This window comes from Squalius cephalus (assembly GCF_949319135.1).
Source record: "Squalius cephalus genome assembly, chromosome: 3".
NCBI lineage: Eukaryota > Metazoa > Chordata > Actinopteri > Cypriniformes > Leuciscidae > Squalius > Squalius cephalus.
In genome coordinates, this window is record NC_137124.1 from 53,991,605 (window position 1) to 54,004,692 (window position 13,088).

Genomic DNA, 13,088 nt, shown 5'->3' on the forward strand with positions numbered 1-13,088 from the left:
CCAGCGTAAGGCCACAGTCTGCCCAGTGCAGAAGGTGCGAATGGCCCGAGAGAGCACTGCATAGGTGCTTTTCAGGATGCATGCGTTTACAACACACCCATGCGAATGAACTGCTCTAGAAACATTTAAGGCCAGATTTACTAAACAGGGCAAATTAGCGTCTGAGCGCTATTGGACAACACTAGCCAATGGGAGTGGAAAGTTCTGCTGATGACGCGCACAATAAAGATACAGACACAGCCGGATAATTTCCATAATGACCAACGCAATCTACTGTACCAAGAAAAATTTTAAGCGCAAATTAGCGTCTGGTTTAAGATGTGCTTTTTTTGGTGGTGGTAAATAATTGCGCAAATAGCTGTAAATTGACTAGCACAAACCTTAGTAAATCACCTCGCATGTTTCATTTAAATATACTCTCCTCCCATAAATTTTTCGTCTGAAAGGGAAACTCCCACAACTGCATATGCAATAAGGTCAGCCGCAAAAATAACCCTGTCCACGCCTGTTGCAGCTCTGATTTTTCACTGTGTCTTTAGTTCAGTTTTTCACTTGCCAAAAGAGGGTTTGCGCTGGTGGAAGCTGTTAGTAAATCTGGCCCTTAGTGTTGTCCAAGTTTAACCAGTACAGTACAATTGTTTTTCTTATTGCAGTCAGGCCTTTATCAAGTATCAATATTGATCACTTGTTTGTATGTGTGGAACTATATGTAGAGCGTAATTTCTGTAATACTATCACTCAATGTTTTTAAAACTCCCATCTGTCATTGGCCAGATAGCCAGGCCACCAAAGATATATATAAAATATAAGAATAAAGAAAGGGAAAAAAGACCAGAATTTAGACTAGAATGACTAGAGTTTGCACGTAATATTTTTGTTTTAAAATATTTACACATTCAATCTTAATTGTACACCTAATATGTTGAAAAAAGCTCTGTTAATGTTTCTTGTCACATTCCGATCAAATTGACATGAATCGCATAAATATATTTCAACAAGGCATAAAAGTTTGTGGTTTGCATCACTGGTTGTTTAACTTTTCTGTCATAAAACAATTATAAATATTAAATGTTTGGCTACTTACATCTTACCTCACTCTTTCGCCATTAAAACTGATGCATCATGTTTGACTTCTGTGAACTGTACAGCCCACTTTCTCATCCTTTTAAATCTTTTCTATCAATGTTAGACCACTGAGGCAGACTAACATTTTGTCATCCAAACAACAAACAGAGCAGTGCCTAATGAAGTGCAGCAGAGTAGCATCAAAAATATCAAATACTGAGGGGAACAGTTTGGCAGTTTCTAATTATCGGCAGGGACTGGTCCCCCTCTATGCCTAAAGAGGTTACGGCCCTGGCGCAGAGAGACCAGACGTAAGCCGGCGTCGAAAAAGTTTAGACCTCCGCACTCCATCCATTTCTCATCAATCTCGCAATGCCCTTCGCACCTCCTCCTCCGTCCCCTCACAAGTGTGCCTGCCTCGACTGCTTGTTTTTGTTGCAGTTTTAAGTGCTTCTCCCTGGAGCTCCTCATCAACAACTTAATAAGAGCTCTTGGGAACAATTAAACAGCATCTTTAACCCTGCTCTATCCACAGAGGTAAAAATAATCATAAAGATGTTGCCAAATAGAAGCGACTCCAGGGGGACCGTTCAGAAATCACAGTCTGTCTCCTTCTCTGTCCTTTATTCCCTCAACTGAAGCCCAAGCAGCACAGGCGAGAGCTGTCAGAGCCATAGCCTATGATAGACACATTTACTCGGCTTTCTATCCCAGCCCCATGTGGCGTTCCCTTTTGCTTTTCCCTCCTCCTTTTTTCTCTTTCAATGTTGGAACTGACATGTGAATAAATATGTACTGTCTAAGTGGCTTTGTTGTTGTGTATAAGAGATCTTCCGCAGAGTGCACAATTATGCATGTTATTACAGGAATATGTCTTGTTCTGGTTATGGGGGAAATTAAGTTTCTCCGGAAATTTCGTTTTTTTTTTTTCTTTTCTTCTTTTATGGAGAGACAGAGCCTCTAATGCCACGAGAGGAAAAATTACTCAAAGAAATGCATTTATTACTTAATATAATCTGGAAAATCATAAGGTTTTGTCCTGCAGCAGTAATAAAAATAATTATATATTAATTTTCTGTTCTCTAAAACAGCTTATTACAGAATTCAAAAGACTTGATAGAAGCCATATTGTTCTGTGTCCTCCCCTCCTGAAAGAGATTTAGCCGGCTCTTTCTCAGGGGGAACGAGCACGCAAAGCGAAAAATCTGCACTCACTTACGGAGCATAACTAACAATGGCCTCACCTCCTCTCGGCTCTGCTTTATGAAAGGCAAAGTGTGTGTTTATACGACTGTGTTCGAATCTATTAAATCTGTTCCTTGTTTCATCCTTTGTTCAGTTGCATGAAAGAACTTTTGCTGTGAATGCTAATAGCTTGTTTTTATTTCTTATCCCTAGGTGGCGCTATCACTCCGAAAGGATTTTCCACAGACTGTGGATGCTTCAAACCAAATCTCAAAACCGGGTCTCATAGCTTTGAAAAAAAGAAAAAGAAACTGGAAATACCTGGAATTATAGGACTACATCACCCCAAGCCCTTGCCAAGGGACTTACTAGTAGTGCCCAGGCACTGGATCTGAAAGCTTTACATTCTTCTTTACTTTTGAATAAACTGACAGACCAAAAAACAAAAGAAGAAGACCTTGATAGCTTTAGCACTAGCGATAGATTGCGGCCATCCGCCTGCCATTGCACCAAACCTGCTGTGACCGCAAGGGTTGTGACCTTTCTGGCGCCCGCTTCAAACGGACACTTGAAAAGAAGGACGCGGTCGGAGAGGGCTTCCGAGCGGTGGCGACTGAAACCAAAAACCCCATCAGGTAAGGCTGTGAAGTCACTTCTCTTCCTGCTGGCAACACCCCCAAAGCTCCTCGGGGGCTTTTGAAGCCCAGTCAGCCCCCCTGTGTTCATGCCCACATAGGCTGCTTCTCCTCCATGCTGGGCCTACAGGAGAGCCCACTGTAGATAAAGGCTTCCCGGTTTGAAGACTCGATCACATGTCTGCTGCTGTAGGATTAGAGGGAATGTGTGCTGATTGAATTTGTTTGGCTCAAAGATGCTTAGGTGCAAAGAAGGTGAATGACTGATTGATTGATTGATTGATTGAAAGTCAACATCATTGGCACTTGCATATTTGCATATTCAACTACACAATGCAAGTTCGGTTGTGCTACAGGAATATTGTCATTAATTACTCGCCGCATTTTGTTCCAAACCCGTAAGACTTTCGTTCATCTTCGTAACACAAATGAAGATCTTTTTGATGAAATCCGAAAGCTTTCTGTCCTTCCATTGACAAACTACCACTTTAACGCTTCAAAAAGTTCATAAAGAGTTTGTAAAACGAATCCAAATGAATTGGTTTAATCCAAATTTTCTGAAGAGACTCGATTGGTTTATATAATGAACAGATTGGACTTTAGGCTTTTATTCACATACTGTATAAACTTGTATCAGCGAACAAACAGAAGCTCAGTCGAATCTGTGAAAATGTAAATACTCACTGTTACTCATACAAGACAACGTATATGCTAATATGATTTTAGTGTGCACAAATTGCTTACTAACTTATTCTGTATTTTACAACTTCATTAAATGACTAAAATGATGAGAAAAACTCAAATAATACACAAGTCTTGACATAAGAATTCATGTTTTTTTTTTACTTTCACATTTCTGCATACTTCCATTGAAAATACCTCACTGTAACTTTTTTTTTTTTTTTTTTTGGAAGAGTTGAAATTACTTTTTGTGGTTATCAACATATTACCACAAATGCTGTCGATTGAGCTTAACTTGTATTAACCCAGAATCTACTCATTTAATACTTGCTCCTAGAATGAGAGTCATTTTTGTTGTACGTCAATGATGGGAGATGCACTATGAACAAATTTCTCACCTTGAATCTGAATATACTATGAACAAATTTCATTTTTAATGTTCCTCTGGCCATTTCACCTATATTGTGCATTGTAGTAGTTGTCTGATCTTACCCTTAAAATGACTTTCATTGGTGTCTTTGGTGATTATTAAATGATTTCTTTGATTTGAATAAAACCAGTTGATTTAAATGTTACCACATGGAGTGCATTTTAAGTTAATTCTATAAAAATTGTACAGTGTAGTTACCGTGCTGCCCCGCTGTCTAGCATATTCATGTGTAAATGTTAAGCAGTGATATTTTTGTTTCGCTAACATGACAGACATACATGCTCTTTAGCTGATCAAAATGATGGTATTCGCTGCTCTCGGTGTAACCCCGAATGCAAGTAAATAGTGTTTATAGAATTAAGCATTTAAAAAGAAAACAGACGGGCAAGGAGGCAAGACACTCTGGGAATCAGCCAGGTTCCCAAAAGAGAGCAGGGCCTTTGTTTGAAAAGTTCAAAGTAATTTTGCCAAATTTAGGTCATTTGATATTAGTACACAGTGGGGAGCTGTCATTTGTGGGGAAAGAGAAAGCAAATAAATAAATAACCTAACAGATGGAGCACTAAAGCTTTTCGTGCATCTTGCTCATTTATTATTTTTTGCTTAAATCAAACAAAACAAAAATGCAACACTTTAATGCATTAAGCAAAAAAAAAAAAAAAAAATCCATCTCTGCTAAACTAATTAGCGACTCCGAAATGGGCTCTTGCGAAGGGCTACGTCAAAGGTACAGGGTCTGAGGGGTCAGGCACGCTCACAACAGGACGAATGTAAGTCAGCACAAGTCATAAGCGGTGAACGCCCCCGTCAGGAGAGCCAATTCCCCCCTCCCTCCTCCCCTTCACCCGCCTTTTCCCCCTCCATTCGAGAGCGCTAATGGAACAGTGCTCTTAGCCCAGGGCTCCGGCACCAGACCCCGCTCTGCATGAGGGATGTACTGCACTGCGGCCGGGGTCGCTCCCTTTGTGCCGGCCCTCCTTGGCCTCGCGGTAAAAAGAGCCATGCATGATTTCATACATGAAAGATATATGTAATTGGACAGCAGCAATGCCTATACGCCATATTTACAATTCTAAACAGAGGATGGGAGAAGCAATTCGCTTTATCTCTCTCGGTCATAGACTCTTTCTCTGCAAGGAACGAATTTCTGCATATCGCAGAGCCCACAAAAAATACATGAAATGCAGATTATCACACTTCTTATTTACTTTCATTATGGATGAGTTGAATGTGTCATTTTGACACAGCCCGGCTCCTGTCTCTTGCCCGGCTAGATCCGTGAGACAAAAATAGAGGAATAATTCCCGCTGGCCTCGCTGCACTGACTAATATTGTGGCGGTGATGCCGTCGTCCAGTTCCTGAAAGGGACGTCCCGATGCTTTGTTTAGAGATAGCGAATGCATTTGTGTGTTTGTGGCCTTCATAATGCATCTCTAATAATAGTGTTTCAGTTATTTCGTAAGGCTAAATTGCTCATTTTAATGCTTTTGACTGGCTGGGGAACATATACCGTATGTCATTTATTATTTTTATTTGTGAAGGTTTACTCTCTGTGTAGCTGGACTTCATGCGGCATTGAATTTTCTGTGTGATGTTGTGTGTTGGGGACACACACACAGTCGTGTTGTTTGGTGGCCTGTTTTTAGGCAGAGTCCCTCCTGGAGTGTTAATGTAGTGCCAAGTTAAACACCTCTCTTGTTAATTGTCCTAACGAGCTCATGCTTTGCCCGTGAACGGCTTTTTTAATGGCTTGTTTTATGGGCGTGTGGAGCTCCAAGGCCAGACGGGGTCTCCGTCGACCCTTACGGGGCAGCGTTCATGTGTTACTGGTCGTGATGCACAGCTTGCCCCCCCCTTTTGACGTCAACCCTACCCCCACACAATTTTGCAGAAGCCCACCTGCCTCCGCGTCCTGGAGGTCACGGGGACGGGGGAAATGGCAGGGTTAAGCACCGTGCAACTATGTTCCAGCCGCTGTGGTCACTTGCAATTATACCCCAGCTACATCACCCACAAGACTAGTTGCAGGTTTTAGGCTTTGGCAGCATTTTCTGCTCCATGTTGTTCCACTTGGCCTTTTCCTCGTTCCTTAATTACTCGTGTTTGCTCTTATTCTTACGTTGGTGTACATCACAATTGGTGAATTAGGAAACTGAGCACAATATGTATATTTCAGAATAGAATTTTCCTTTACAAATATTTTTTCATTATGGTCAACATAATCACTTTAATGGCTATTAATGCATTGTTTTACATTTGCACAAAACATCGATTTCAGACCATCTTAAACTATATTTATTGTTATCTGGGTAACACTTTATAATAAGGTTTCGTTAGTTAACAACATGAACTAATACAGCATTTATTATACATTATTAAAATCAAAAGTTGTAAACATTAGTTAATGCACTAACAATGAACAGCTGTTTTTTTATTAACTAACGTTAACAAAGATGAACAAATACAGTAATAAATGTATTTCTCGTCGTTAGTTCATGTTAGTTAATATGAAACCTTATTGTAAAGTGTTATAACACTATCTGAATAAATGATTCATATTACATTCAGAAATGCATTACAAATTGTTTGTTACGATACTGTAGACATTTGTTTTGTCTGCATTTCATGTTTTGTCACTTTTCTGTTTATTCAGACTCAGGATATTTCACTGAACTATATATTTAATTTACATATTTAAGTATTTTACACATAATTAAATGATGTCTTAATGACTTTTTAGATGTTTGACTGGTAACTGTTTATATATGTTTAAATATAATAATTGTGAGGCTTTAAAATCCAGCACACACACACACACACAATACAAGGCTGCATGGAAGAATTTGTTCCTGGGTTTGTTCTTTCATTTGTCTTTGAAAAGATTTGTCAACAAAATGTCATCTGTCTAATTTTTAAGCTAACTATTCGTGGCATTTGGGTCATGAAATCACTGTATTTCTCGGTTGGAGACTCGGGGTCTTCTCTTTGAGATGAAATGATTTCCTGAGCAAAGCTTTGCACATAATCCTGCCATAGCTGTCAGATGATGGAAGTGGGGAAGGATTTACACGGTGACCCTTGGCGGGAGCCCTACATCGCTGTTGCCCTTCAGTGTCTTCTGCTTCCATCTGCTATTCATGAAACTTGTTTGGGGACTGTGGACATATAGGCCTATATATTAAGCTTTGCTTTAACAGACCATATTTTTTCTATAAATATGTGTATTCTCTTATTTTATGGACAGGACAGTCAGGTGGCCATATTTGTTCATTGTTATTATTATTACTGTTCATATGTGAATTGTTCAATTTAATGGGTAGCAATGTAGTGAAGACGCATATTGTTGGATGTGCAGGCCTGAAATACGCAGATTGCACGCTTTACTCAATAGATATTGAATGATGATATCGAGATACGAAGAAAGTCTTTTTTCTTGATTCCTGAGATTTATGTTTGTGTTATTCTCTTACCTGCACAAAGATAAAATGGAGGTTGCAGAGAATCGGCGGTATGAGGATGAGCTGGTTTTGCAGTTGTAGCTCCTCTGGACGCAGACTTGCTCCAGGCTGCTTTTCTTTCTGATTGTTGCACGACCGTGAACAGAGACATTTGCACTGCTTAACCGCGCAGACAGTGAATGTGATCCGTTCCTGGATTTTTAAAGGTTTGTTTGAATGTGCTTTTGCTGCTTTATGAAGATAGTACACTTACTGAGAAACATAAATGACTGTATGTATATGTGTGGGCGTGTTTCTTCTCAGAGCTCGTGTTTTATATCGACAAAACAAATTATGATAGAATTTAGCCAACAAAATGCCCAGGTAGATTTTGGATTAAAGTAATAATAGATAAGATTATCGGTGATACACACACACACACACACACACAGAGAGAGAGAGAGACAGATGCACGCAGGTGTTTTATATTCAATTGACACATTCATATGTTCGGCTTTTTTCACTGTTATTTTAAGGGGGTATAATAGGCTAAATTATATATTTTTTTAATATTTTACAAATATATTATCCATTTTATACATCTGGACCGTTTGTGCTTCTGAGCAGGTCTCGAATGAAACCGAGCCTAACACACCATTTTACCGGTCTGTATGCAAATATAACGTACTGATTTTAAATATCCTGTGTAGAGATTCGTTGTTGTTGTTTTTTTATTTAAATTTTTTTATTGCATAATTTATTTAGCGACAATTAGAGTTCAAATATGTTAATTCTGTTTTCGAATTACACGTTTTGGGGGCAGTATTATGTAACTTTAACGATCCAAAACAGTATTAGAATGTAATGTAAGGGTACATTTTAATTCATTTGAAGAGAAAAATATATGCATAATTAATTAATTACTCAATCAAAAAGTTAGTGCGTAATTTTTTTAGAGAAGGACAAGATTTGATCTATTTTTTTTTTTAAATATTGTAACTTTGATTAATTAGTATTTATGATTGTAAATTAACTTTAAAATATATATATAATTAAGATGATAAATTGTCCTTTCTGTTGTGGGTTATTTAAAATGTTCGTCCTACCATCTACCCAAAATAAGAAACTATGTATTACCAGGAACGTTCTCCTTAATTAATTAGTTAATTAATTTAAAATTATGCTTCTTAAATCAATTTAAAAACGCATGTTGTTTTGATTTTTGGATTTTATTTGCAGACATTGCGGTATACAAAACATACAGATGATGTGTAACAGCACAAAACAAAAAGACACGAACATATTTAGCCATGTACAGCCCTATGTTGTATTCATGAGCACAATCGTTGAAATATCCAAATATTAGTGAATATAAAGTGCGTTTTGACTCAGTAAAAGCAATATTTTTTTTTTTCATTTACCCCGCATATCAGACATTTTGCGTTAATTAAGAGCGTCCACCTCTCTCATACTGGACATATTTGTTCCACATTTTATATAAGTGCTTTATAGTATAAGATTCTGTAAAACATCATTCTCATTACAAGTGTGTGTATTTACTGACAGTACATAATTGGTTTTAATAGTTCATTTAAATGTTTATAGTTCAGAAACGGTAGCATTTAGGAAGAAGTACTTCGATTAAACATCACACAATAATATAACCATGTAAATAAAACAGCGTATTTTTCAAACATTATACAGTGACATTTGAAATAAGAGATGGCATGTTTTCATGTGTAAAAATAACGATGCTTGTTCTGTTTGTCTTTAATGTGATGATAATTAAGACATTCCTTTGACGCGCATCATATTTGGTTCACTCACCTGCTTATCATATCTGCGAGCTGATTTATATCATAATAAGACCAATGTCGTTTTATCTATGTGAAGCATGATGTTACACAGTCATAAAATAATTTTGCAGTAAGTGCAATATTATTTATTCTGTCTCACAGCGTTTATTTATTTATACAGTGCGGTTGTTTTCTGCATTATTATTATTATTTATGATTTCCATCATATCAGATTTTTTGTTTATCTGCTTTAAAATTGCCCCCAAAAACTCGAACACACACACACAAAAAGCTCTCCAGTCGCGCGCGCCACACTCCTTTCATGAGAGCTTCGTGCGTAAAGTTAGATGTTTGATGATGGTGGATAAAATTTGAAGCAAGGAATCTAATTTGCAATCAGACATTAACTTTATGCATATGTGTGCTTGATCTGACGCAGTCCGGTGACATAGGACAGGTATAGATCAGCTGAAGATGGCAGATAGGGAACATATATCCCTGACAAGGCAGGTTCATGTGGTGTGTGAGCCCCTTGGCCAGAGTGAACATAAGAGGGCGCTGCCATTGCACCTGGTAACACGTCCTGCCCCATGCCGCCACCCGCGGCTTCAGGCCGGACAATGCTCTTGTGCAGTCAATGCCTCTGAGTCCCAGTGTGTGATTCTGACCATCCATGCGCCACAACTCTCACCTGCTCTGCTGCAGACAGTGCATGCGCCCGTTGGGGGGCCCAATCCCCCAAAAAAGCCTCTGCTGTTGACTGGTGACTAAGTTAAAGTTGCATTTAGTTAACCATGCAGAAAAATGTTAATTCTGTCATTAGGGACACATGAAGATGAAAAACATTTGATAGCTCTATATGCGAATTCGACTTGAACTTGCTTCCATTTTAATGCAGTGACAAAATGTCCTTTTCAATACATTTAACCTGGACTAAAATGTTCTTCGCCTTTTGTTCACGTTACGAGGCTCTTGTAGGCAGCTGTCTTTATTTCTGAAGTATTTTGCCTCTTTTCATTTCCTCACTGCTCTTTATTATTCAATTGTGGCACGCGTGGTCCATGAGGTTTTTTAAATAGGCCTACTAAAAAAATGCGTGCACGCACATTTATTTTTTTATTATCATTTTTTTTATATATATAATTTTTGTCTTTAGCATTTTGTTTTCATCATAAATACAATGGCAACGGATTGCGATTTTGTTACTGCAGTTTAGAGTTCATATGTGGAATTCATTGTTTGCACGGCGATGGGCCGAAGTTTACGCACACATCTCTAGTCAGATCAATCAGCATGTTCACCATGAGGGGTTGGTCATGCATATTTAGTTGTCTGTTCAGTCATTCCCAGTCATATTTAGAACAGGGCATTCGCGATTGATTGGACCTAACAGATAAGAAACACATTTAGTCTGTATTAAAAGAGCATGCAATGACGATTATGCGTGTATCTGTTGAGGAAAACGAAGCTAAGCTGATATTTGCGTCCATAAATTCGGCTATCAAGCGCCAGACAGGACCACACTGCATATTCAAATGTGCTTAGATTGGGCATGGCAGGTTACAAAGCGACAGACAAGCTCTGATTCTGTCCCTTTTCACGCGCCGGCCTCTTATTATCTCACTGCCCCTCGAACTGTTCACGCACTCTATTTTCCATTCATTCATTTTTACAATCCCTCTTCCCCAAGAGAGCAGGCACATCACCAATCCTGAAGATTCTCTCAAGGCAAAATCTGTACGCATATCAAACACATCGACGTTTTATTTTGTAACTTTTCATTTGTCACTTCTGTTTTTCCTCGCACGTGTCGGAAGTTAGTTTCTGCGAATGTGTAGTCCTGCTTAATATTGCACATATCTATGCAATGCACGCGTCAGCAATAATACAATATATGCTCTTAAAACTACATTTACGCGTGCATACACACACGGACACCCACGCGCTATCCACGCACACACAGCACTGTCACAAAAAAGTGTTTAATATTGCTAATGTTTGTATAGTGCATCGATAGCCGTTTGTGATAATGCTTCAGTATGTGCAATGGGTGTGTTTCCTTGAAAATCCCAAAGCGAGGAGTTCCATGCTCTCCAACATATTCAGAATGATATTACATGAGATTGAAATCAAATAAAATACAATGCTTATTATATTCTAAATATTTATTAAAACACAACATTGTACTGCAATGTTATTACATTGAAATGTGACATTTCCTATTGTTAGCATTGTTATTCTATATGACCACTTCAATGTTTTATACTTGAATAACATACACACATCAATCAGTTATAATTGTACAGCACACAATACACATATTTATTAGTGTTATTTCAGATACAGGCTATATTGTAGCCTATAATGCTATCACGGAATTTGTCACCATGCATTCTGAAAAACAATTCGGCAAAACACATTGTCTAAATTTCGTTGTGCAACCGAGAGAGAGAGAGAAAAAAACAAAGTTATAGCCTATCTGATCATTTTCCAATAAACATTATGTAATCGATAAAAGCAGGTTAGTTGTATTTGGCAGGATAAGGGCCCCTTAGAGTTGTCAATAGTGAAAGTAGTCATTGAGAGAGAGAGGAATTGTCATTTCTTTAGTGAGAATCAACAATAGAATTATCATGAGAAAGGACACTGGCCAGGACTCAAAGGTCGGAATTGGGATACACGCTTTTGATTCGGGAAGAGGGCGTCTTAAGTGACCACCAAGAGTAGGAGAATTGTTTTGGGGCAAAGTGAAAAAAGCAAACCTGTGGAGAAACCCACCGATCTATACTACAGTTGTTACTATTGATCAAATGTCACCTCTTTGAATGCACGCGCTTGAAAGTTACACTACTTATCGAGAATTAAAAAAAAAAAAAAAAAAAGACAGCATGTAACGCGTATCGTGTCATTTTATGCCGCTGCCTGTTTAAGGAACGATTTACATGGTATTGAAATGTAGGACTAAATAAACATTACGTATTTTCAAATGCCATTCTCTTTAGATTGTAATAACATATTAAAAACAACACGCTGAGCTGTTTAGAGTAATGTTACATAAAGTAACTAAATTACAGGACTAAAACTGTTTATTAAAGAACTTGTGATTTTTACATTGCACCCTCTCTCTCTCTCTCTCTCTCTCTCTCTCTCTTCACCTACTGTGTGTTACTGAGAGAGAGAGAGAGAGGAGAGGGAGAGGGGAACAGAAAAACAGAAACAGAGAATTTCATATATTAAGATTTTTCATATATGCCTAAAATCTATACAGTGCTTTTTGGTTCAACTTCCTATCGAGTCTACTCCTAAAGATAATATCTGAAGAAGCATCTCTTATCATGTACTGCTCGTCTCAAAGTCAATAAATTAAAGCATCTATGTAACCTACATTGCGTTTGACTCTAACAGGAATTATTTCAATTCGTCCAGAAAAGGTAAAAAGAGGGAAGTGGTTGATTTTGCACTGTCTAGCTTTTGCACTAGTTTTTCCTCGCGTTCGGTTGCAATGTCTTGATTCCTCCTCGTGCACTCATCTCTAGATCTAGCATGATGGGACACAGACTGTATATTCAGATGTTATTACGATATATAAAAGTCAAACTTAATTTATTGCACTTAAAATGACTGTACTTTATAACGATGTTACACGTGTTATGTTACATGCATGTGTTGCTAACCATTTTTAATTAGCAGTCTATATTTACTTCAGAAAATAAAAACACTAAAAATGCAGATATAATCCAAATGGTTAACGTGCATGCAAAACTAATCACATTTAAGATTGCGCAGTGTTTTAATAGTTCCTGGATGTTTCTATACAGAAATTCAGAGGCTCAGCCCCACAATCAGATTTTTTTTTTT

At 38.0% G+C, this 13,088-nt stretch overlaps 1 protein-coding gene across 4 annotated transcripts in view; it reads left to right on the plus strand.

The window, feature by feature from the left end:
• The window catches only part of zfhx3b (zinc finger homeobox 3b), a 267,683-nt gene that overhangs the window by 106,532 nt on the left and 148,063 nt on the right, over nt 1–13,088 (plus strand). For all 4 annotated transcript variants that reach the window (XM_079865444.1, XM_079865445.1, XM_079865443.1 and 1 more), the window contains one exon: nt 2,464–2,885. The gene's annotated coding sequence lies outside the window, so the exon portion shown is untranslated. The remainder of the gene's footprint in view (nt 1–2,463; nt 2,886–13,088) is intronic.